The sequence below is a fragment of the Bos javanicus genome, chromosome 25 (genome assembly GCF_032452875.1).
Source record: "Bos javanicus breed banteng chromosome 25, ARS-OSU_banteng_1.0, whole genome shotgun sequence".
Taxonomy (NCBI): Eukaryota; Metazoa; Chordata; class Mammalia; order Artiodactyla; family Bovidae; genus Bos; species Bos javanicus.
The window spans coordinates 10,286,782-10,311,343 of record NC_083892.1 but is presented as its reverse complement, the minus strand read 5'-3'; the positions used below and the strand labels follow the sequence as shown (position 1 = coordinate 10,311,343).

The 24,562-nt window shown below is 48.6% G+C and overlaps 1 long non-coding RNA gene and 1 pseudogene across 2 annotated transcripts; both read right to left on the bottom strand.

Annotated features, from left to right (window-relative positions):
- Positions 1–10: 10 nt before the first annotated feature.
- On the bottom strand, positions 11–745 carry LOC133238251 (NADH dehydrogenase [ubiquinone] 1 alpha subcomplex subunit 1-like; annotated as a pseudogene).
- A 3,428-nt stretch (positions 746–4,173) lies between these two features.
- Positions 4,174–11,324, bottom strand: LOC133238250 (uncharacterized). Of its 2 annotated transcripts, XR_009733485.1 has the most exons (3): positions 9,717–11,055; positions 6,332–7,524; positions 4,174–6,222 (listed from the first exon to the last, which is right to left on the bottom strand). It is a non-coding gene; the product is annotated as an uncharacterized LOC133238250 (long non-coding RNA). The 2 variants fall into 2 exon arrangements; XR_009733484.1 differs by lacking the exon at positions 4,174–6,222 and having other exon boundaries at positions 6,678–7,524; positions 9,717–11,324.
- Between the last annotated feature and the right edge of the window lie 13,238 nt (positions 11,325–24,562).

Genomic DNA, 24,562 nt, shown 5'->3' with positions numbered 1-24,562 from the left:
ACTATAGCCAGGGAGACAGCACCTCAGGTAAGCTCTGAGAAACTGCTCCAAAGAGGTAGGGGGAGAGACCGTATAGATGCGATGCTAGTGAAGGGGGAGTACATGCAGTCAAGCACTTACTTTTGCAGAACAAGGAGCAGTCATCACCGAGAAGGATTTTAGTGCTTTTCCAGGTAGGAGGAGATATAAGAATTGGACTCATAAAATCAGCTGCTGAAAATATCTGTCTGAAGACCTATCCTGCCAAGTTTTTCCCTGAGTCCAGAGTGCCTCATTTCTGCTCTCCACCTTGAACTCCTTTCAGAGGGTGTTGAGAATCAGTAGCTGCCACAGCTCGTGATTTAATCATTGTAGATGTAGATGGCAAGTGCCAATTTGTAGCTGACACTTGTACTGCTGATGTTTTCTTCTTTTTTCTTTTTATTACACACTACAGAATACTCTGCGTGCTACACAATACACTGCATGATCTTCTAGCAGGGATAGAAGAGCATGACTGAATTGTTTTTCATCAATCAGGAAAACGTTTGCTTAATCAATGTTCTCCAAACCCTTTGACTCATAGTCACGGTTTACTTGAGAGACCCACCTGTCTCTTTCCATCAAATACCACTGATATGAGTAATGGGCAACCCTTTTTCCCTCGCCCCCGTTACTGAACCTGTGGATGCCCGCAGTGGCCATTCCCCAGGATGAACAAGCCCATGCCCATGAAGGCGATCCCGGGGAGAACCTCGAACCACATCGCGACACTGTTCCCCGCCCGCCTTTTTTTTTTTTTTTCTATTTTTTAAAATGTATTTATTTTTTTAATTGAAGGATAACTGCTTTACAGAATTGTGTTGGTTTCTGCCAAACATCAACATGAATCGGCCATGGTGGTTTAGTCGCTAGGTTGTGTCCAACTCTTTGCGACCCCGTGGGCTGTAGCCCGCCAGGTTCCTCTGTCCGTGGGATTCTCCAGACAAGAATACTGGAGTGGGTTGCCATTTCCTTCTCCAGGGATCTTCCCGACCCAGGAATTGAACCTCAGTCTCCTGCGCTGTAGACAGATTCTTCTACCTACTGAGCTATGAGGGAAGCCACTACCTATGGAATCAGCCACAGGTACATATATGTCCCCTCCCTCTTGAACCTCCCTCCCATCTCCCTCCCCATCCCACCCCTCTAGGTTGTTACAGAGCCCCAGTTTGAGGTTCAAGTCATACAGTGAATTCCCGTTGGCTATCTAAATTACATATGGTATTTTAAATTTCTGTGTCACTGTCTCCATACATCCTGCCCTGTCCTTCTTCTTCCCACCCCCCGCCCTGCCCCGCTGTGTCCAGAAGTCTGTTCTCTATGTATGCGTCTCCACTGCTGCCCTGCAAATAATTTCATCAGTACTGTCTTTCTAGATTTCACATATATGTGTTAATATGCGTTATTTGATTTCTCTTTCTGACTTACTTCACTCTGTATAATAGGCTCTAGGTTCATCCACCTCATTAGAACTGACTCAAATGTGTTCCTTTTTATGGCTGAATAATATTCTGTTGTTTATATATGCCTTCCCTGGTAGCTCAGCTGGTAAAGAATCTGCCTGTATGCAGGAGACCCTGGTTCGATTCCTGAGTTGGGAAGATCCCCTGGAGAAGGGCTAGGCTACCCACTCCAGTATTCTTGGGCTTCCCTGGTGGCTCAGACAGTAAAGAATTCACCTGCAATGCAGGAGACCTAGGTTGGGAAGATCCCCTGGAGAAGGGAATGGCTACCCACTCAATTATTCTGGCCTGGACAATTCCATGGACGGAGGAGCCTGGAGTGCATGGAGTCTCAAAGAGTTGGACACAACTGAATAATTTTCACATTCGTATATGTACCACATCTTTATCCATTCATCTATCGATGGACATCTAGGTTGCTTCCATGTTCTAGTTATTGTAAATAGTGCTGCAATGAACATTGGGGTACATGTATCTTTTTCAATTTTGGTTTCCTCTTATATGCCTAGTAGTGGAATTGTTGGGTCATATGGTGGTTTTATTCCTAGATTTTTAAGGAACCTCCATACCATCTTCCATAGTGACTGTATCAATTTGCATTCCCGCCAACAGTGCAAGAGGGTTCCGTTTTCTCCACACCCTCTCCAACATTTACTGTTTGTAGACTTTTTGATGATGGCCATTCTGACTGGTGTAAGATGATACTTCACTGTGGTTTTGATTTGCATTTTTCTAATAATGAGCAATGTTGAGCATCTTTTCATGTGTTTGTTAGCCATCTGTATGTCTTTGGAGAAATGTCTGTTTAGGTCTTTTCCCCACTCTTTGATTGGGTTGTTTGTTTTTCTGGTATTGACTTGTATGAGCTGCTTGTGTATTTTGGAAATTAATCCTTTGTCAGTTGCTTCATTTGCTATTATTTTCTCCCATTCTGAGGATTGTCTTTTCACCTTGTTTTGATTTTCTTATAGACGAGAACTGTCCCTCTGCCTAAATCACCTTCACAAATAGGAGAGTAAAAAGCTAAGAATGCCCCATGTTTATAGTTACAGTCTGCTCACTCCTCCTGTTTCTGTGACTGGCCTGGTCCCTGTTGGGCGCTGTGTTGGCAGCCTCGCACCCAAAGAGCAAAGCCCTGTCATTCATGTGGTGAGCAGAGCCCTTGGAGCATTGGCTTTCACCTGGTAACACCTTAGAACTCCTTCCTCTGAGCCCAGGGTGGTGGCCAGCTCTCAGCCCACATCCTCTCACCCATCCTCACAAGTGCCCTGGGGGGCCCCCCAGAAATACCCCATCTCCCGGGAAGCAAAGGCATTACCCATGTTTACTACCAGCAACAAAGTTATCTTCCTGTCAGCCCATCCATGCAACAAAGCCCAGAGGAACCCCTCAAACACACTGATTCTCCCATTTCAATTGAGTGTCCTGCAATTCAATTCTTTTTTTTTTTTTTTCATATTTATTTATTTGCCTGCACAGCGTCTTCGTTGGGGCACGCAGGCTTTCTCTGGTTTCAGCGATCGGGGCTACTCTCTAGTTGCCGGCACAGGCTTCTCTTTGTGCTGGCTTCTCTGGTTGTGGAGCATGGGCTGTAGGTGCGTGGGCTTCAGTACTGCAGGGTGCAGGCTCAGTAGTTCTGGCGCACAGGCTTAGTTGCCCCAGCAGCCTATGAGATCTTCCTGGACCAGGGATCCAACCTCCGTCCCTTGTGTTGGCAGGTGGATCCTTAACCACCAGGAAGTCCCAGCAATTCAGTTCTGACACTAACTTGTGCCACTTATTAGACTCCACAACTAGAATTAGACCCCACAGGTTAAGGGCTCAGCCTTACAAGACAGTCCCCGCTTCAGACCCCAGCCATAAATGGGGTCCCCAGGTTACTTGCACTTCTGTCCCACCACCTAGAGATCTGAGGGTTCTCACAATGCCCCCCATTCAGTCTGATCATTTGCTAGAAGGGCTCGCAGAACTCAGGAAAGAGCTGTCCTTACTATTACGTATCACCGTTTATCATAAGGAGGCAGGTGAACCGCCAGATGAAGATGATGTGAGACACAGGGTCTGAAGGGTCCTGAGCACAGGGACCTCTGACCCCTTGCAGCTGGGGGTGTGCCACCCTCCCGGCACATGGATGAGTTTACCAAGCCAGAAGCCCCCAGAACCCCATTATTTAGGGTATTTTTAAAATTGAGGTTTGAGTACACAGGCACAAGTGATTAGATTGTCAGTCGCTGGTGGCTGAACTCAATCTTCAGCGTTTTTTCCCCAGTAGATGGGACTGAAAGTTCCCATTCTCTAGGCACTTGGCTGTTTGTTCTGGCTACCAGCTCCCCTCCTGAAGCTTTTTAGCCCCAGTCCCTGGAGTTCCCATTAACAAACAAAAGACGCTCTTATCACTCAGGAAATTCCAAGGATTTTAGGGGCTCTGTGCCAGGAATGGGGCAAAGACCAAATAGATATATTTGGTATCTATAAAAATATATATATGTACATATATTTTATTATAACACACACACACACACACACACACACACACATCTCTACTTTTCGACTGAGTTGCTGCCCAGGCCATTCAGATGGCAGGGCAGAATGGGGATCCCAGAGTTGCTTCTCTTTCTGGGATCCCTGTTCCTTCCTTCTCCCAGCATCTATGTTTATTGAGCATCCACTTTGTGCCAAGGCTGAGCTGCCCAGGTGGGGGTAGGGGTGGGGGTGGGCCTGGCCCCAACTGGTACCACTCTATGAGGTCCTGGAAGCCAAGCATCCACTGGCATAAAGTAGCCACTGAAGTCCCTGCTGTGTCTAGACTAGGGAACTCCATAGAGACTAATGGCCAAGTCAGTGGTGGCCAAGGGCTGGGGAGAGAGGGGAGTGACTGCTAATTGGTTGTTGACTAAAACTAAAACAGCCGGTTTCTGGGTTTTGTTTTTAACCAGCAAATGGGGTTATTGAGGAATATCAGAGAATTGCAATTCAGGACAAGCATGTTACAGCGTGTAACCTATAACCAAAACTATAACTAAGTCCAGAGACACAAAGACAGGACCATTCTTTATAGGAAAGGAGAGTTGGGCGGGGCTATGATAAACAAAGAGCTCATTGGAGGAAGCTGGGAGTTCCTCCAAAGTGTAGTGGCTTTTCATTGGCTGAGTTGTTGCAGCCTCTCATTGGCTGGGCAGTTGCCGGGCAAGGAGGAAATCTTCCTTCTTCCTCCTGAAGTAGTAAAGTAACAACTTTCTTTCTGTTGGAGATGCAAGGTACATCTCTTCCTGTTTGGAGTCTGCGGATAGCAACGTGTGAGAGGGTGTGAGAGCTCCCCCTTCTTGCCATCCTGAATCCAACATAAAAGAGGTTTCATCTATTCATCAGGGTACTTGGGGTGATAGAAATGTTCCAGAACTAGGTAGTGGTGATGGTCACACAACACGGTGAATGCACTAAAAGCCAGTGAATTTTTTAATTTAAAATGGTTGATTTTATGATACATGAATTTTACTGCAATTTAAAACAATAAAATGAATGAACTTAATATGAATAATGTATATTTTAACCCAGTCTATCCAAAATGTTATTTTATTTATTTATTTATTAGAAAGATTTGTTTTATATATTTATTTTGACTGCACTAGTCTTTCGTTGCTATGCACAGGCTCTCTCTAGCTGTGGGGAGCAGGAGCTATTCATTACGGTGGCTTCTCTTGTTGCAGCGCGTGGGCTCAGTGTTTGTGGCCCTCAGGCTTAGTTGCTTCCACAGCATGTGGAATCTTCCCGGACCAGGAATCGAACCTGTGTCCCCTGCATTGGTAGATGGATTCTTAACTACTAGACCACCAGGGAAGCCCCCTAAAATGTTATTATTAGAACATGCAATCGATATAAGAAGTTATGAATGAGATATTTTATATTCCTTTTTCCATGTAAAGTCTTGGGATTCTGGCATGTGTTGGGCAATGCACTACGGCTCCATTTGGACTGGCCACATTTCAAGTTTTAGCAGCCAAGTGGGGTTGGCTACTCCCTCGTCAGACAGTGAGGCTCTAGAAGGAAGCAAGGCTTCAGAGGAGCCACCAGAAAGTAAACTTTTCACTGCAAAGCCCCTCCATTTGAGTGTGTGATTTGCTCATGGAGCCTCTGGAGTCTTGTCTGCTCTGGTCAGTCTTCCCTACCAGAGATGGGGAGAGTGGAGGGGGGCTGAATGGAGCCCCTTCTCCCAAAGAGATCTCTGCCCAGATGTGAATGGGATCTTTGCAGATGTAATTAAGACCCTTGAGGGAATTCCCTGGGTGTCCAGTGGTAAAGGACTTGGTGCTTTCACTGCCGTGGCCTGGGTTCAATCTCTGATCTGGAAACTGAGATCCTGCAAGCTGCGTGCTTGCAGAAAAAGAAAAGAAAAATCATTAAAAAAAAAAGACTCTCAAGAGCATCCTGGATTATACAGGTGGGGGCCCCAAATCCAATGACAAGCGTCCTTATAAGATGAAGAGAGGATGCAGATACAAAGATGATGGAGGCAGAGATTAGAGCGATGCAGCCACAAGCCAAGAACACTCAAGGACTGCCAGGTAAGGAGGAAAAAGTTTTTCTCAACCCTCTTAGGGTCCCTGGCTGGGTGTGGAAGTTGAACTGACAAAGATGAACAGGAGAGAAGGAAACACGTTTGACTGAATTTTTGCTTGTATAGAGGAGTCTTTACAAGAGAATACAGACCAGAAGTGATCAAAACAGGAAGATTTTGTACCTTTGAGACAAAGAAACAAGTAAATTTGTGAAGAACGGGGAAGACAAAGGGGTTTGGGTTTGGGGTGGGAAGTGGAGAAATAACTAGGAAAAAGGTGAAATGAACAAACCTTTTTCAGATTTCGCGACCCCCAGTTCCCTGCCCTGGTGATAAGAAAGTCCCCCTTCCTCCTGGTACAGGGAGGCCACCTCTCCCATGGGAATTTTATTCTCCTGTTTCAGGGAAGAGGGACAAGGTCAGGGCAATCTTTCTGCTTCTGCTTGAGGTATTCAGCATGCTGGGGTACAGTATTCTGGGCTACAGTGTCCTGAGCTTCATCAGTTGGAAGCCCCCAGAAGCTGGGAGAGGGGCAGGAAGAAGGTTCTCCCCCCGCCGAGCCTCTAGAAGGGGCCAACCCTGCCAGCACTTTGATTTCAGACTTCTGGGCTCCAAGACTGAGAGAGAATAAATAAATGTCCGACTTTTAAAATTATATTTATTTATTTTTGGCTTCGCTGGGTCTTCGTTGCTGCGTGTGGGCTTTCCCTAGTTGTAGCAAGCAGGGGCTACCCTGGAGAGGCAGTGTGTGGGCCTCTCACTGCGGCGGCTTCTCTTGCTGGGGAGCATGGTTTCTAGAGTTGAGTGGGCTTCAGTCTTGGTGGCACGTGGGCTTAGTTGCCCTGAGGCATGTTGGATCCTCCTGGGCCAGGGATCGAACTTGTGTCCCTTGCATTGCAAGGTGGATTCTTAACCACTGGACCACCAGGGAAGCCTCAATTATTTTTTTCAAAGCCACTCAGTTTGTGCTAACTGCTATGGCCACCCCAGGGAGGGAAAAAAGAGAGAGACAACTGTGTTCACATTCCAAGCAGCATCCCTCCTGCTCCTTCCTAGGGGCAGTTCGAGCCTGGGCTTCAAATCCTGGGATCTGGGTTCAAATCCTGAACCTTGGAACCCAGGACATATTCCTGAACCTTCATAAGCCTCAACCACCCCATCTGTACAATGGGGATAAAGGTGCCCCCTGTTTTCTAGGGGTGTCATGGGAATGAGTGAGACGTGCAGGTAAATGCAGACCCAGGGCCTGGCAGAGAGCGAAGGGACCCCCCAGAGCAGCGATGTTCATCACTGCCATTGCTTCCATCTTGTTGTTCAGTCGCTCAGTTGTGTCCAACTCTTTGCAACCCCTTGGGCTGCAGCACGCCAGGCTTCCCTGTCCTTCACCATCTCCCAGAGTTTGCTCAGACTCATGTCCATTGAGTTGATGATGCCAAACCAACCGTTTCATCTGTCGTCCCCTTCTCCTCCTGCCGTCAATCTTTCCTAGCGTTAGAGATGAAGAAACTGAGGTTTAGCAAGTGAAGTGGCTTTGCCCAGTCATCGGGCACCAGGAGTCAGGGAAAGGCTGGTTGTCTTGAATCTGAATCCTGCTTTCTCGAACGCTCTCTCTGTTCAGCCGTTCCTCTGGCTCCCCATTCCCCACCCCATGCTCTGGTTCCACCAGCCAGAGCTGCCTAGGGTTACCTGTCTGCTCAGTCTGTCCGTGTGCCACACCTTCCATCTCACTGTTTCTGTAAGACAGTGTCCTTCCTGCTCCTCCCTGCAGCGAACTCTGGCTTCAACCAGTGCCCCTTCCTCCAGGAAGCCTTCCCTGACTGCCTGCTCCCTATGGGGGCTCTCCCAGGAGTCCATCCATGCTGAATCAGCAGGGTCCCTGCCCTCCAGGAGTTGGTAGTTGGAGGGGAGAATGTTACTCCACCTTTGCAATGCATGCATGCGTAATTAGTCATGTCCGACTCTTTGTGACCCCGCAAATCTAAATAGGCAGGACAATACGGTCTGACCCCTTGAACCCAACTGTGACCAAATTACCCAGAAGAAAGCAGCCCTGGGGACCTGCATCTGGCTGCATTAGGAGAGTCCCTGGTGACAGAGCAGCTCTGGCCTCTGCCTTTGTGAGCACCTTTCCTCTTTCCACCCCGCAAGAATCAGAAACGGAATCAAAAACAAGAGTCAAGAATTCGTTTGGGGATTTCCCTGGTGATCCAGTGGCTAAGACTCTGCACTCCCAATGCGGAGGGCCTGGGTTCGATCTCTGGTCAGGGAACTAGATCCCACATACTGCAACTAAGATCCGATACAACCAAATAAATACATAAATAAATAAAAATATTAAAAATAAAAAAAGAGAACTCATTTGGTTGGCCCTCTTGTGGGAAGAAGGCATCTCTGCCCTAATTATGCCACCACACAGGGCAGCTTTTGCAACGACCAAGTGCCTCTGTGCCTCTCCAGGGAACAGGATGCTGAGATGAAGGAGAAGGACTCTCGAAAGTCTCTGGAAGCCACAGGGAGCCTCCCAAATGGTGTCCGATGACCTCTGGGCTAGGAAGGTGGAAGTGAAAGTGTTACTCGCTCAGTCGTGTCTGACTCTTTGCGACCCCATGGACTGTAGCCCACCAGGCTCCTCTGTTCATGGGATTTCCCAGTCAAGAATACTGGAGTGGGTTGCCAGTTCCTTCTCCAGGGGATAATCCTTAAGGATCAAACCTACGTCTACTGCTTTGGCAGGCAGATTCTTTACCGCTGAACCACCAGGGAATCCACAGGGGATCTGTGGTCCAAAGACAGTTCTCAAGAGAGATCTTGATTGACACTGGTTCTCATAGGAAAGACATCGGAGCTTTTCTGTTCCTCTTTTAATCCTCCTTTTCTGTGGGTAGGCACGTTGCTGTGCTGTGCTTAGGTGCTCATTCGTGTCTGATTCTTTGTGACCCCATGGACTGTGTAGCCTGCCAGGTTCCTCTGTCCATGGGGATTCTCCAGGCAAGAATACTGGAGTGCGTTGCCATGTCCTCCTCCAGGGAATCTTCCCCACCCAGGGATCAAACCCAGGTCTCCCGCATTGCAGGTGGATTCTTTTCCATCTGAGCCACCAGGGAGGGTGGAACTGCTCCCAAACAGGGCTGACTCATACCTGGGGCACTTTAGCTCCTCCTCACCTCCCCACCCTTCCCAGGGGCTCAGACAGACAAAGGAGTGGGGAGCATGGGTGGAGAAGTTGGTCGCCAGTTCTGAGCTGGAGGGGGAAATGGGAAGCTGGTGAGACCCTTCCTGTTACTTGCTAGGGCTCTTCTGGGTTCCTGATCCAGGTCTGTCCTGCCTGGGCCTTGGGTAACTTTCTGTGCAGGTTTCCTGTGCCCATGAGAGTCCTGCCAGCTGGGTTGGTGCCACCACGCACTGGTCACGTGTAGTCAGTTCTGACCACAGGTGGCCCCACAAGAGGTTAGCCAGCTCTTCCCATAGCAACCTCCTGGGGGTTGCCTATGGCCCTACCTCCCTCATTCTCTACCTGCCTTCCGGAAAACCCAAGGGGACGGCTAGGGAGGAGCCTCCCCACTGACCTGAGCACTGCCCCCTGCTAGGCTGACCCCTGGGCAACCCCAGCTCCAGTGAATGAGAGGACACCAGGGTCCAAGGCCACCCAGTGCCCAGAGTCACCGCGTCTGACTTACCGCGCTGGCCTTGTGCAAGATACACTCTTCCAGTTTCGGCTGTGTGGGCAGTGCTCTGAGATCCTCAGGCTCCAACGCTGGGTTTCCATCCTCCCCACAGACATGTGGCTGTGCTGGGCACCCACCTGCAGAGAAACCTCTTACCCAGGCCAGGTGGCGATTTCAGAGCTCCCAGGAGAGGAAGCGGCCTTTGCGATGACACCAACATGTGTGTGTGTGTGCGCGTGCGCACACGTGTGTAGGAGCAGGGGGAGTGCTCTCTTACTTCCCATCCTGCTCAGCAGACAAAAGGCCTGGGGGAAGTTTGCTCCTGATTGGCTGCTGGTTTAATAGCTATTTCCAGGCAATGGTGGGTGGCAAAGAGCTTTTACAGACACGCCCTCTGAGGGCAGGATTGCTAGAGTTAGCAAAGAAAAATAGAGATGCCTAGTTAAATTTGACTGACGGAGAACTAACAGGTGATTTCTTTAGTGTAGGTATATCCCATGCAATGTTTGGGGCATACTTATGCTAAAAAGATTTCATTGTTTGTTTCTTTGTTTGATCTTAGCCCTGGGGATATTATGTATTCATTGTTTATCTGACCTTCAAATTTAACTGGGTATCCTCTATTTTTCTCTGGCAATCATATCTGGGAGGTAGGAGAGCCCACATATTTGGGAGCTCTTACTCCCTTGACTTCTCCTTCCTCCCCGACCCTGTTAGATTTAATTATCTGTATGGGGAGTGTCTAAGTGTTTCGATCAGGACTGCCATTGTAATGAGGTCTTGCTGTTTCCCCCGCATACAAACTGGCCACTGATTCCCATCCCCCCAGCTCCATCCAAGAATAAGGCCCTGGTCACCGGAGCCAGGTGGTTCTCCTTCTGGCACATAATGGGTGACCCCGAATGGGTATACACACAGCATGACTCTCTGTTTGAGGAAAGGCGCCTCAGCAGTTGTGCAGTGCACAGCTTGCACGACTGTCTGCAGCAACCCTGTTCCCACTTCTAGATTTTGACCACCAGCAATTTTCTTTTTCTCATTTACTTCTCAAACTGGGTGGCCCAAAGACATCATCCCTTTCCCCCCAACTGCCTCTATCCAAAGAAAACTCAAACCATCCAAGAAGGCAGTGCAGCAATGTTGAAAAACGGTTGAGCGCCCAGGCTGTGCACAGAAAGGCTTTTGATTCTTGGGACCGACCTAGCATCTGCTGAAGGGGCACTCCCTTCCCGCTGCCCAATGTGCAAGCGGGGCACAAGGCACTGGATTAAAGGTTTCCTGCCTGCCTGCCCGCCTACCACATCCTTTCCCGCTCCTAGCCCTGGCCACCCTGCCCCCCCCAGACCTAGGCATAATTTTAGAAATGTAATAGATGCTGCTGTGCACTTTCTTGGCCTGGAGCCTGTGGGGGCAGGTCCGAAAAGAGTACAGACTTTTTTCCCCAGGCCATGTTGATAGAGATCCTCTGTTTTCCCCTAGGGACAGGTTTCTGAGGAGCCACTGTACAGGGATAAGCCCCCCACACACATTTGCTTCTTTGGGGAGTCCCCTCACCCCATCCCATCCCATTATTTTGCAGGGTCAGTGCCAGCTTCTCTTTGACTTTCCTGAGATCCTCAAAGCCCCCAGCAGCAGTGGGGACTACAGGGAGTGGAGCGCAGGTTCGAGGGCCCCAGGTGATGGGGGCCATGAGGACCTCTTTGCAGACCACTGGGGTCCTTTGGTCTCCTGGAGCTCTAAGTGATAGACTGGGCCCTTTGGGTCTAGGGAAAGAAGGCCGGCCCGATTTTAGGACTGGGGGCCAGGACAACAGTGAGCATTTTTGTTTTTTCCAGGACAGGAAAGCCTACATGATTTTGATTCCAAGAATTGTCCCATTCCTGGAATGGATGCTCTCGAGGTTTCTAGAGTATGAATGAGAAGTGGGTTGCCAGGGAGACACATCCAGAGTCTAATGTCCAGTGACTAACATTTATAGTGCTCTCAAATGGCCGGCTCTGGGCTGCATGCTTTAGCTCCTTCAACTTCCCTTGAACCCTTGCAGATTTTGGGGGGACTGTGGATGTACCCATTTAACAGATAAGGAAACTGAGGCTCTGGGAGGTGAAGTGATTTGTCCATGGTCATGCAGCCAGGCAGTAGCACAGCCAACACTCCTAAAGCCTGAATCCTCTGCCTTGGGAGTATCCCCCCACTCGGTCTTTATTTTATTTTCTAACAGGTTTATTGAGATGTCATTCACATACCAAACAATTCACCCTTGTATTTATTTATTTGGCTGCACTGCGTCTTCACTGCTGTGTGTGGGCTTTCTCTAGTTGTGGTGAGTGGGGGCTGCTCCTCGTTGCAGAGCACAGGCTCTAAGCGTGCAGGCTTCAGTAGTTGTGGCTCAGGGACTCTAGAGCGTAGGGTCAGTAGTGTGGCACACAGGCTTAGCTGCCCCATGGCACGTGGGATCTTCCCAGACCAGGGATCGAACCTTTGTCCCCTGCATTAGGAGGCGGATTCTTAACCACTGGACCACCAGGGAAGTCCCGATTCACCCCCTGAAAGCGTACAGTTCAATGACTTTTAGTACACAGAGAGTTGTGCAACCATCACAGTTTTAGAACATTTTCATCATCTGGGGAGGAAACCCTGCCCCCTTTAGCTACTACCTCCCACTTCCCCCACCCCCTACCCCCTACCCCTGAGCAACCGGGGTTGTCTCCGGCTTTGCTTATTCTGGACTGTGAAGAAGGCTGAGCACCGAAGAATTGATGCTTTTGAACTGTGGTGTTGAAGACTCTTGAGAGTCCCTTGGACTGCAAGGAGATCCAACCAGTCTATTCTGAAGGAGATCAACCCTGGGATTTCTTTGGAAGGAATGATGCTAAAGCTGAAACTCCAGTACTTTGGCCACCTCATGCGAAGAGTTGATTCATTGAAAGAGACTCTGATGCTGGGAGGGATTGGGGGCAAGAGGAGAAGGGGACGACAGAGGATGGGATGGCTGGATGGCATCACTGACTCGATGGACATGAGCCTGAGTGAACTCCGGGAGTTGGTGATGGACAGGGAGGCCTGGCGTGCTGCGATTCATGGGGTCGCAAAGAGTCGGACACAACTGAGAGACTGATCCGATCTGATCTGATCTTGCTTATTCTGGACATTTCACATCAACAGAATCATACATTATGTGACCTTTCGTGTTTGGCTATTTTCACTGGCCATGATGTTTTCAAGACTCATTCATGTCATAGCATGAAGCAGCCTTCATTCCTATTAGGGCTGAATGATATTCCATTTGTGTGAGTAGACCGTGTTTCTCCCTTCGTTTGCAGATGGCCATGTGGGCTGTTTCCACCTTTGGATTATTGCGAACAGTGCTGTTACAAACATGCACATACACGTTTCGGTTCTCTCGTGAGTCCCCCAGTCTTAAGTAAGCTGTTCAGATGCCCACCTGTGGGCATTTTCATGCTCAGATTCCCCCCACCTGGGACCCCAGCTGCCTAGTCCAGCCTGACTGCGGAACCCAGCTTGTGTCCACTGTCTTGCAGCGGCCACTCCCTGCCCCTCTCTGTGCTGTCGCCCGTGTGCTGGGTGGCCTTGGTCCACATGCTCAGCCTGTCTGGACCCCAGTGCCTTCATCTGTAAAGTGGGGATCTAATTATGGCTCTATGGGTTGAGATGGTAAGAGCTCTAGGGGCAGAGCTCTTACCGTGGCCTTGGTCCACGTGCTCAGCCTCTCTGGACCCCAGTGCCTTCATCTGTAAAGTAGGGATATAATTATGGCTCCATGAGGCTTGAGATGGTAAGAGCTCTAGGGGCAGAAAGCTTGGAGACGGTTGGTGGGGTGGGCGTTTGTTCATCCCTTATGCCAACTCTTCTCACCCTGCCAGCTGCCACTTTTTAAGTAAAAGTAGCTGCCTTCCTACTTTTAAGGAGTGCAAGCTAGAGCAGAAGTTCTTAACTGGGTAAGTTTGTCCCCTGGGGACATCTTACAATGAACACCTTTGGTTTTCAGAATGCTGAGGGGCTGGGGGGTTGCTGTCTGATGGGGAGAGGACAGAGATACTGCTAAACACCCTACAGGGCACAGGACGGCCCCCCACGACAGTGAATGAGCCAGCTCCAAATATTAATGTCGCCAAGGTTGAGAAACCCTGATCTCATGATAGTATTGTTACTCATTCATTTTTCATGTATGTATATATTTACCTGTAACCTCGCCTCTTGCCAAAATGAATGAGAAGTAACTAACAAGGATATCAACAGAGCAATAAAAATTTTTTCTAACGTGCAAACTTAAAAAAAAAAAAACAAAGGAGGGAAGGAAAATTTAAAAAAAAAAAAAAACACTCATGTTGAAGTAACCTTCCAGAGCTGGGATGTACATTTGGTCTGAGTTTCCTAGCAGCCAAAGCAAAGAGGGGAAATAGGATCAATTGCAAGATTGATCACTGTTTCAAAGGTGAAAACAAATTAAGAGTTCAGAGGACGTCTGGCTGAAAACAAGAGTTAAAGAGGAGTCTGGCTTTCTTGGGCCTGAAGAACCCAGGGCTTTTCTCTTTATCTAGGGGACACAGCAGCATGCTGGGGCTGACAGCACTGTCCTCAACAACAGCCCTAAGGGGAACTCAATTGTTGTTGTTTATCCGCTAAGTCATCGATCCCATGAACTGTGGCCCCCCAGGTTCCTCCAGCCATGGGATTTCCCAGGCAAGAATATTGGAGTGGGTAGCCATTTTTTTCTCCAGGGCATCTTCCCGACCCCAAGGATCAAACCCAATCTCCTGCATTGGCAGGCAGATTCTTTATCACTGAGCCACCTGGGAAGCCCCTAGGGAACACAATAGTGACTGTCATATTCTCCAAAGCAGGTGGTGATGTAAAGCTGAGGCCAGTTGGGCAAAGGCAGCCTTTCCTGGAGTGCCTGTCCTGAGGGTGGTGGTTTACTTTTCCAAATCGAAGGCAGAAACCAGGGCCAATGCTTTAGGCAGTTACAGGGATGGCAACAGGGGCTCTGGAGCCAGACTGCCTGGGCTCTGGAGTGACTCCCAAGTAGCTGTGTGACTTATGGCCGTTCTCTAAACCTCTCTGAGCTCACTTTCCTCATGCATAAAATGGGGCCCAAATGTACTTACCTTACAGAGCTGTTGGGAGAATGAAGTGAGATAGTGTATAACGAAGGCTGACCCCAGGCCTGAAGTAAACAGTTCAACTATTATTTCTGTGCCCTGGATGGTACTGGGTAAATATTTTGAAACACCTGCTTTTTTTTTTTCTTAATAAGTAATGAAAGATTCAGCCTTGGGAGTGGGAATTACATGTTTGGGCTTCAGTCCTGCTCTGGAAGGCAGTGAAAGGGTGAAAGGTCTTGGCTAGGGAAATCCTACAGCTAGATACAATCAGGTCCGATCCCACTGTTTTTCTGCTTAAAATTTCTGACTCCTCATCACTTAAGAGTGGCCTTCAGAGGCTTGGTCCCAGAGCCTGGGGGCCCATCCCTGACTTACCACCAATCTCTTTTCTACAAATGACCTCCATCCTACTTCCTAGTAATTCTGAACCCCAGGTGATTGTCAGCCTGCCAGGCCTTTGCCCGTGCAATGCCCTCCACCTGGAATGCTCTCCCTCCCTGTCTGCCTCACTCATATCCTAAGATTTGACTAGATCATCAGCCCCTTTAAGAGGCCTTTGTTGGATTTCCTACCCCCCAGGGAGCAGTAATTTCTTCTTTGTATTCACCTCCCTCCTCAGCCACTCCACAGGGTCAGCATTCAGAACACAGATGCCTTCACTCACTCATTCACTCGTGACTCAGTTACTCATTCATAAATTTGCTCACTCATTCACTGATTCAACCATTCATTCATTAACTCATCAGTAACTCATTGATTGATTGATTCATTAATTGTTTCATTCATTCAGTCATAAATCAACCATTGAAAGCTTACTGTTGACCAACCCCTTTTCTGGCCACTGGGGTTAAAGCAGTGAACAAATCAGACGAAAAGTCCTACCCTTGGGTCTTTGTGACTCCAACCCTTAATAAACCGTCCCAATATAGAGTTCTCAGACTCTGTGGTCTGCCTCCTCCGATCCCGGGGTTCGATCCTTGGGTAAGGAAAATCCCCCGAAAGAGGAAATGGCAACACACTCCAGTATTCTTGCCTGGGAAATCCCATGGGCATGGAAGCCTGGAGGGTTACAGTCCATGAGGTCGCAACGTCAGACAGGACTTGGCAACTGAGCATGCGTGCATGAATCTGAAGGTAAAGAATCTGAAAAAGAATACCAGTTCAGTTCATTCCACTCAGTCATGTCTGACTCTGCAACCCCATGGACTGCAGCACGCCAGGCTTCCCTGAGCTTGGCTCTGGGAGTTGGCTCCATCACCAACTCCTGGAGTTAGCTCAAACTCATGTCCGTCGAGTCGGTGATGCCATCCAACTGCCTCATCCTTTGTCATCCCCTTTTCCTCCTGCCTTCAATCTTAATATAAAATATATGAAAAAGAATAAATATAAGTATAAATATAATTATATAACTGAATCAGTTTGCTGGAACTTGAAACATTGTAAATCAACTATACTTCAATTAAAAAAAAATAATACCACCAAGTTCAGAATAAACTGCATCAATACCAAAGGGAAAAAAAAAGAACTCTGCCACTAGCTTCATTAGCCTTAGTCTCACCTCCTCCAGGAAGCCCTCCCTGACCACCCTACCCAGATGCACCTGGAGCTTCTACATCCTTTCCATATGCCCTTTTTCCATTGACTGTTATAAAAGTATTTGGAAGGTCTGTCTTCCCACTGGACTTAAACTTGATCTTGGGCATTATTTGTTCTCCTGGGCCTGCCACAATGGCTGGCAGCTAGCAATGATCAATATATATTTATTGAATGACCAAACAGGGTCGGGGCAACCTGAGATGACTTGGCTCCTCCCTCTGGGGCCCAAAGGAGGTCCTCCTGAAGGAGGGAAAGTAGGTTAGGAGTCCCTCTGCAGGGCACCGATGGTGTGAGTGTGGAGAGGGGATTAACTCTTGGCCCAGGAAACTGTGCCAAGTGCCCATCTGTCTTCACGCTGCCAGGGGGACAGTTGGGGGTGTGTGAGGCCAACCTTGCCCAGCCATTTCCTTGCCTGCAGATTGAGGGCTGTTGTCAGGCAAAGTGTAGCACCCGGCGCAGTTTGCTAGTGCCCCATGCCGGCTTCACTGGTTTATCCTTGCTGTGTGGCCTCAGACAAGTCACTTGACCTCTCTGTGCCTCGTTTTTGTCCTTTGTAAAACGGGACAACAAAAGACATCACCTCTTGGCGTGGCCAACAGGGTTAGCAGGATGAGAACATCCATGGGGCCCAGCTTGAGAAGTACTCTACCAATGTGTGTTGTTGTTTGGATTATTTTTTCCCCACATCTGGCCACCCAGCAGGTGTTTACTCAGCACCTACTGTGTGCCAGACGAGCTGAGTGCCAACTGCTGGAGACTGTGAACAGGATCCTGTTTTGAACAAATCAGATTCCTTTAAAAACATTTATGAGACTGTCAGGGAAATATAAACCCAGACTGGATGACATGGAATGAAATTCAAAAAGTTCATTTTGCAAGAGGCACATTGTAGTTTTCTGGTTATCCTTTTCAAAAGAGTCCTCATCTTTTAGACACTCAACCTGGGTGTTTACAGATGACATGTGATGTCAGGGATTTGCTTTGAAACAATCCAGTCTGTAAAACCAAAATTATTCATTTTAAATGTGTGTGTGTGTGTTTTATGGACTGTATCACGTGGCTTGCGGGATCTTAGTTCCCCAACCAGGGATCAAGCCTGGACCCTTGGCAGTGAAAGTGCAGAGTCCTAACCACTGGACAGTCAGGTAATTCCCTGAAATTATTCTTTTTTGAAAGCTTATTTTTTAAACAAAATCCAGTGGCAGAGGTAGGTTGTTGCTGTGGGGTTACGTAGACAGTATCAGATGGACTGCAAGTTGATGATGAGGAAGGTGTTTGTAATGGTCCATAATGAGTTTCACAAAACGGCATGCCTTAACCCCATGGATAATTGCACACCCTGCGTTGATCCAGATGAGCCAGAGACAACCACAGATGTCCTTAGCTCCCCGACCAGGGCTGGAACCCACACCCCCTGAAATGGAAGGCAAAGTCCTAACCACTGGACAGCCAGGGAAGTCCCAAGAGTGTGGTCTTGATCCCAAGTGGGCAGCCAGTGATGGGCTTCGGTGGGGACGTGATGCCGCTGGCCCGGTGTGGTTGTGAGAAAACTAAGTAACCCGCTGAAGGGCTCAGAGTAAGCACGCCGCTGGTGACTCTGACAGACCCCTTTTATTTTTTCCTTCTTGTCCTCAATCCCCCCGTCCAACACGGGACTGCGGAGGGCTCCCTACCCCAGGAAGGAGGTGGGCACAGGGCGAACACCTGCCAAGCCTTAAAGAAGGCATGCAAGGGTCTTGCCTAGAAGCAGGAAGCCGCAGCTTTTCAGCTACAAGGAAACCCAGGCCTTATGAGGGTTTTGGGGGCCCCTGAAGGCAAAGCTGACACAAGTCTGTATCCCTATTCATCCATCTGCCCCGTCTGGATAAACCACAGGCCTTGTCTTCCCTGCTCAGCATTTTCCCAGGACTGAAGGTTTGTGTCCCCTTCAAATTCATGGGCTGATGGGAATTCCCCAGTGGTCCAGTGGTTAGGACTCTGCTTTCAGTGCCCAGGATGCAAGGTTCAATCCCTGGTGGGGCAACTGAAGTCCCACAAGCCATGCCGTGCTGCCAGAAATAAAAAACTTAAAAAAAAATTCATATGTTGAAGCCTAACCTTCAATGTGAGAGTGGTAGGAAGAAGAGCCTTTGACAGGTGAGTAGGTCATCATGATGATGAAGCCTTCCAATGCTGGAGACACAGGTTCGATGCCTTATCCGGGAAGATTCCACACGGCTCTGAGCAACTAAGTCCGTGTGCCACAACTATTGAGCCTGTGCACCCACGAGTCCGTACTCCTTAACAGGAGAAGCCACCACCATGTGAAGTGCGCGCGATTCGCCACAGCTAGAGAAAAACTTGAACAGCAACAGACCCAGCACAGCCAAAAAAAAAAAAAAATTAAATTATTAAAAAATGAATAAAAGAGACCCCAGAGAGCTTCCCTGACCCTCCCCACCATGTGAGAACGTTGAGAGAAGACAGTTGTCTATGACCCAGGAGATGGGCTCTCCACAGACACCGAATCTACTACCACCTATCAGAACGGTGAGAGCCAAACGTGGGTTGTTTGCAAGCCATCTCGTCTGCAGCATTCTCCTAAGAGCCCGACCTGACTAAGCCACCGGCAGAACACGGTCGGGACCACATCGCTCATGGTCACAGCCTACGATACAGTCCATCCTCCCAGCCCTGGGATGCTGAGAGTCTGGGTTCCAGGTTTCCACTGGGGAAGGAGACGAAAGGATGCCCACCCTGCCCTTGAAGTCCTCCAAGGGCCAGCCCTCTCCACTGTAGCTCAGGCCCTGGCCCGTTCCCACAGAGGAAGAGGAAGTCTCTCTCTTTCCTACAGGGCTCTCTCTTCCTGACACAGGGCGCCTGGGTCACAGATGTTTCACGTCAGAAGTCAGAGGTGGTAGTGACTTAATCACCCAAGCCTGCAGTTCCTTAAAAAGGTGTGGGTCTCAGCCTTTTCAGAAAGCAGTTTGGCAGAAGGTTTTTCAGGGGCCTGGAAAGTCTACGCTTTCCTTTCCAGCGATCACACGTCTGGGAAATTGCTCAAAGGAACCGATTGTAAAACAAGGAAAGAAAGACTGAGTGCCCAGTGATACTTGCTGCCGCGACATTTGTCACACACGTCAACATGTATGTTGACACCCCTTGTGGATTCTTAAGTAGGCGTTTAGAAGGAGTTATGAGAGCTCTTCATCAACATAGAAAATACTTAGATGAACTGAAGTGAGAACACAATATGAGGCTGGTGGGCGAGGCTGGTGGTGGTGGCGGGGCAGGAGGGGGGGTCTGTTGATTTTCCTAATGGTCTGTGATACTGTCCTATTGCTCTAAATGGCAGGAAAACCAGCCTGCGTGTGGCGAGGGGGTTTCCAGCCCGGCTCCCCAGTTGGCAGCCCCATCCCCAGGGCTCTGCCCACCAATCCAGCCTTAAAACTGGTGCTCCTGTTCCATTTTCGAAAATGGAGACTGACATATTAAGGCGTGTTTCCTTTTTGGATGATCTTGTGGCTTTCTGGAGCAAGATGGGTGGAAATAAGCCAGGGAGGCCCTTGTAGCCCACTGGGAGGCAGAGCCCTTCGGGGCAGGGTTTTGGTCTTTTTCACATCAAAAAACTTGTTGACAGCTCAAACTGCACAGCCTCTTTCCTGGAGACTGAGGCAGGAATGTTTATTTTTACTGAAAGGTTTAAAAAGGTCTTTATTTTATTGCAAAAGCAATGCACGCTCATTGTTTAAAAAAGAAAGAACCAAATAGTATAGAATTGTATAAAACAAAGCTCCCCGCCTGCCTCCCTGTTTCTTTCCGAGGGAAACCCCTCTTGGCTGTTTGTGTCTTTCTTTTTAGATAGGTTCCATATCCGGGGTTTTCAAACTATTTTTAGCTACAAGCCCCAGTGAAAAAATAGACTTTGCATTGTAACACAGTACCCAGGGACACTGGACAATAGCTAGAAGTCTGATGAAACGATACTTGTTATGAGGAATGCCAGCGGCGTTGTCTTCTGTTCTGTGTTATTCTAGACCGTCTACTCCATTCTATCCCATTTCCTTTAGAAAAGAAAGGCGGCTGTTCTTAACCCAGTCCCATGGTTTCGTGTCCCCCCGCTCGGTGCGAAAGTCCTGCTGTAGATGTTCCTAATGCACAGCATCATTATTCTCGACTCCCTATTCTACTACTTGCTTTTTGCACTAGAAGGATACTGCAACCCGCTTTCCATAAATGGACACACAGGGCTGTTTTCTTCCTTCTTAATGGCAGCAGAGGAAAACACATGAGTGGTTTTTTGCTGTTTGTCCATCTCCTTCTTAACGGCCGTTTGCGTTGTTTCCACACTGGGCTGCCACCAGTGAGGTTTGGGGGGTGGGGGAAACGCCCAGCTCTGGGGCCATCGGGGCGGTGATTCCCAGCATGGGATCCGCAGGGCGGGGAGCAAGCATGATGGCTGCTGATAACAACCTGGGGTGGGGGTGGGTACGTTGAGTGTGCATCTAGGGGCACAGAGGACTTCTACATCCAATGACCACGCAGGATTTTGTTTGTTTCATATCACACCCTGCTTGCCATATTGAGAAATACACATGTGGGTTTTAGAATGAGATGGTTCCCAAGTCACTTCTTCTTTCTCTCCGTTTCCTCTTTTGTCCCTTGACAGCTTTGGAGGAGGGGACCCTCCTCAACCCTGATTTCAAAGGTCTTCCGCTTGAGCCTTCTCTGTTGTGTGACGTGGTGGGTTATTTCCCAGGGGGTTCAAAACGGGCTCCGTGCACTCGTGAATACGAGCTGGACTGGGACCCCACAGCTGCAATGAATTAGAATGGGCACTTTCTCAGGTGGTGCTAGAGGTTAAGAACCCCCTGCCAAGGCAGGAGATGGAAGAGACACAGGTTCGATCCCTGAGTTGGGAAGATCCCCTGGACAAGGGCACAGCAACCTACTCCAGTATTCTTGCCTGGAGAATCCCATGGACAGAGTTGCCTGGTGGGCTACAGTCCATAGGGCCACAGAGAGTCGGACACGACTGAAGCGACTCAGCACTTTATTTGTAGTTCTATCTTAGGTTCAGATCCTGGTTCTGACACAAGTGGGAAAAACCTTGGGTCTTGGTTGCTTCATCATTTACAAAATGGGGTTTAGAACTTCTGCTCAGGGAAACAAGATAGAATAATGGGTAAGCACATGAATTTCATTTATTTATTTTGACCACGGCCGCATGGCAGGTAGCATCTTAGTTGCCCGACCAGGGGTGGAAACTGTGCCCCCTGCAATGGAAGCACGGAGTCTTAACCACTGGATCTCCAGGGTCTTTAGAAAGAAACTGTCTGGATTTTGATCATGGCTTCACACTAACCCGCTGTGTGACCTTGGGCAAGCTATATAACCTCTCTGTGTCCTAATTTCCTGATATGTAAAGTGGGGAGAATAATAGTGTCTACTTCCTAGGGTTCTGGCGAGGATTAAATGAGTTAGGCTGATGCCTGGCTATGCATTTATTATTATTGTTATTATTAAGAAAGATGGGTTGTTGTAAAGATTAAACGAGATGACGGATGTACAAGTGCTCCTATTGGATCTGGCATGTAGTAAATGATCACAATTTTGTTTTTTTTAAAAAAAGTTTTAAACAGAGGATACTTTTGGTTCAGAGTGCAGAAGATCTGGTAATGAACATTTAGCCCTGGCTCTTGACTAGCTAAGGAGGGAGAAGAAACCTTAGAGGCTGGGGGCGGTGGGGCAGAGGGGTTTGCAAATGTTTGCTCCATGTTTCAATGTCTCCTTTCAGTGGCTCAAGAAGGTGGAGGAGGGGATGGTGGCCTGGGAAGTGTGGGGTTAGTGGTGGTGGGGGAGACAACCTCGATCTCTAAGGGTGGGTAGGTAGAAGGGGAAGTAGTGTGATTCGTCTTTTTTCTGGAAATGCTCCTGATGATATTCGCAGGTTAGGGCTTCAGGATTGTGTATGCTTGGGGCCCGGGGTACAGAAAGGGGAAGTTGGGGGTGTCAGGGATGTCAAGGTGCTCCCTACTTCCCCTCCAGATTGCCTTCTCTTTATTCCAGTGTGAGGCTTGCACTAGGCATGTGAGAGACATCCATGAACTGCACACAATCAGATGTGGAATAATAAATGTTGTTGTTGTTTAGTTGCTGAGTCATGTCCGACTCTTTGTGACCCCATGGACTGTAGCCCGCCAGACTCCTCTGTCCATGGGATTTCCCAGGCAAGAACACTGGAGTGGGTTGCCATTTTCCTCCTCCAGGGGATTGTCCGGATCCTGGGATCAAACCTGTGTCTCCTGCATTGGTGGGTGGATTCTTTACCTCTGAGTCATCAAGGAAGCCTCAGAATAATAAAACGATGTCATTAATTAGAAGCTAGTAAGTGTTATGGATGGAGAAGGGAATGGCAATCCACTCCCGTAGTCTTGCCTGGAGAATCCCATGGACAGAGAAGCCTGGCGGGCTACAATCCGTTGGGTCACAAAGAGTCGGACACGCCTGAGTGACTAACACAAGTGTTACAGAACAGTGGGGGTGGGGTTAAGAGGGTGAAGGAGGGGCTGTAATTTCAGAGAGGGCGGCCAGAGTTGCCTGGTTGAGAAGGTAACACTTAGGCAAACACCTGAAGGAGAGAGCAAGTCATGTTGATACCTGGGTGCCAGTGGTCCCGGCAGAGAGAAACAGCCAGTGCAAAGGCCCTGAGGCAGAATGATGCTGGAACAGCAGGTGTGTGACTAAAGTGGAGTGAGTGAGATTGAGAGTGTTTGGAGATGAGGGCAGAGAAGAAGGGAGGGTTAGATCATATGGGGCTCTGGAGGCCTTAGGGAGGGCTGGACACCTCTCTGGACTGTGGGGAAACTGAGTCAGGAACTCAGGATGGGTCGTGAGTATATTGCTTGGGTGACATTACTTTCTTTTCATGGAGATGGAGACGTTACTTTCTTTTCACTTTTTTCTAGGGGATCAAAAGTGTAAGTCCAGAAACAAAGGGCTCATAGGCTTTGTGGGTACTTGTTTTTGTGGAAGGGGAGCCTAAAAACAACAGCGACAAGTTTAAGATTAGCAGATGCAAACTATTATGTATGGAAGAGATAAACAAGGTCCTTCTGTATATACAGGGAACTATATTCAACATCCTGTGATAAACCATAACGGAGGCGAATATGAAAAAGAATGAATATATGTGTGTCACTGAATCACTTTGCTATACAGCGAAAATTAACACAACATTGTAAATCGACTAGACTTCAATTAAAAACAACAACAGCAGTAACTCAGGGATAATAGCAGCTATGAACGTCTGGAGCCTTCCTGTGTGCCAGGCGTGGTGCCAGCCACGCTGTTTCTTTTCATGAGTTCATCTCTGCTGTGGCCTCACTGGGCGATGTTGGGACAGTGGAGAAAACAGAGAGTCTGGAAGGGGGAGGGGTTGACTGAGGTTCTGCCACTCAGAGGGAGCCAAGAAGGGGACTGGAGCCCAGGCCTCGGGCTTTACATCTGGATGACTTCAAGGCGCCATCCATTTCCTCAAACAGAGGGGGCCCGACTGCCCACCTCCCACCCGCAAGCCCTGGTCTGACCCTCTGGCGGTTGGGCAATTCCAAGTTTCCTGGACTTACGGTCACAGCCTCCAACCTGCGCTTCTCCTTCCAGCCAAAAGAGGAACCAGCCTTGAACCGATGGACAAACACTCGCGTTCAGGTTCAAATTCCAGAAAATGCAGGATCAGTCCAAGCTGTGGTGTGCCAGAAGCTCACTCAACCCCAAGTGAGTGAGTTTCTGCAAGCTGAGTGGGAACGTGGCATGGTGTTGGGGCACCTGGAAAGGCGGGGCCTCGGTGAAATAAATCAGACCGAGAAAGACAAGAATCGGAGATCTCACGCACAAGTCAAACTTGAGGGAAAAAAAATCACCAAACTCAGAGAAAAAGGGAAGAGATGGATGGTTGCCAGAAGGTGGGGCTGGGGTGTGTGTGAAATGAGATGATGGTCATTCGAAGGTGCTCAAAAGGTACAAATTTCCAGTTATAAAATTAATAGGTCCTGGGGAAGTCATGTATAGCATGGTGACTATAGTTAGTAATAATACAGTATCGGATATTTGAAAATTGCCAGGACAGTAGATCTTAAAAGTTCTCATCCCAGAGAA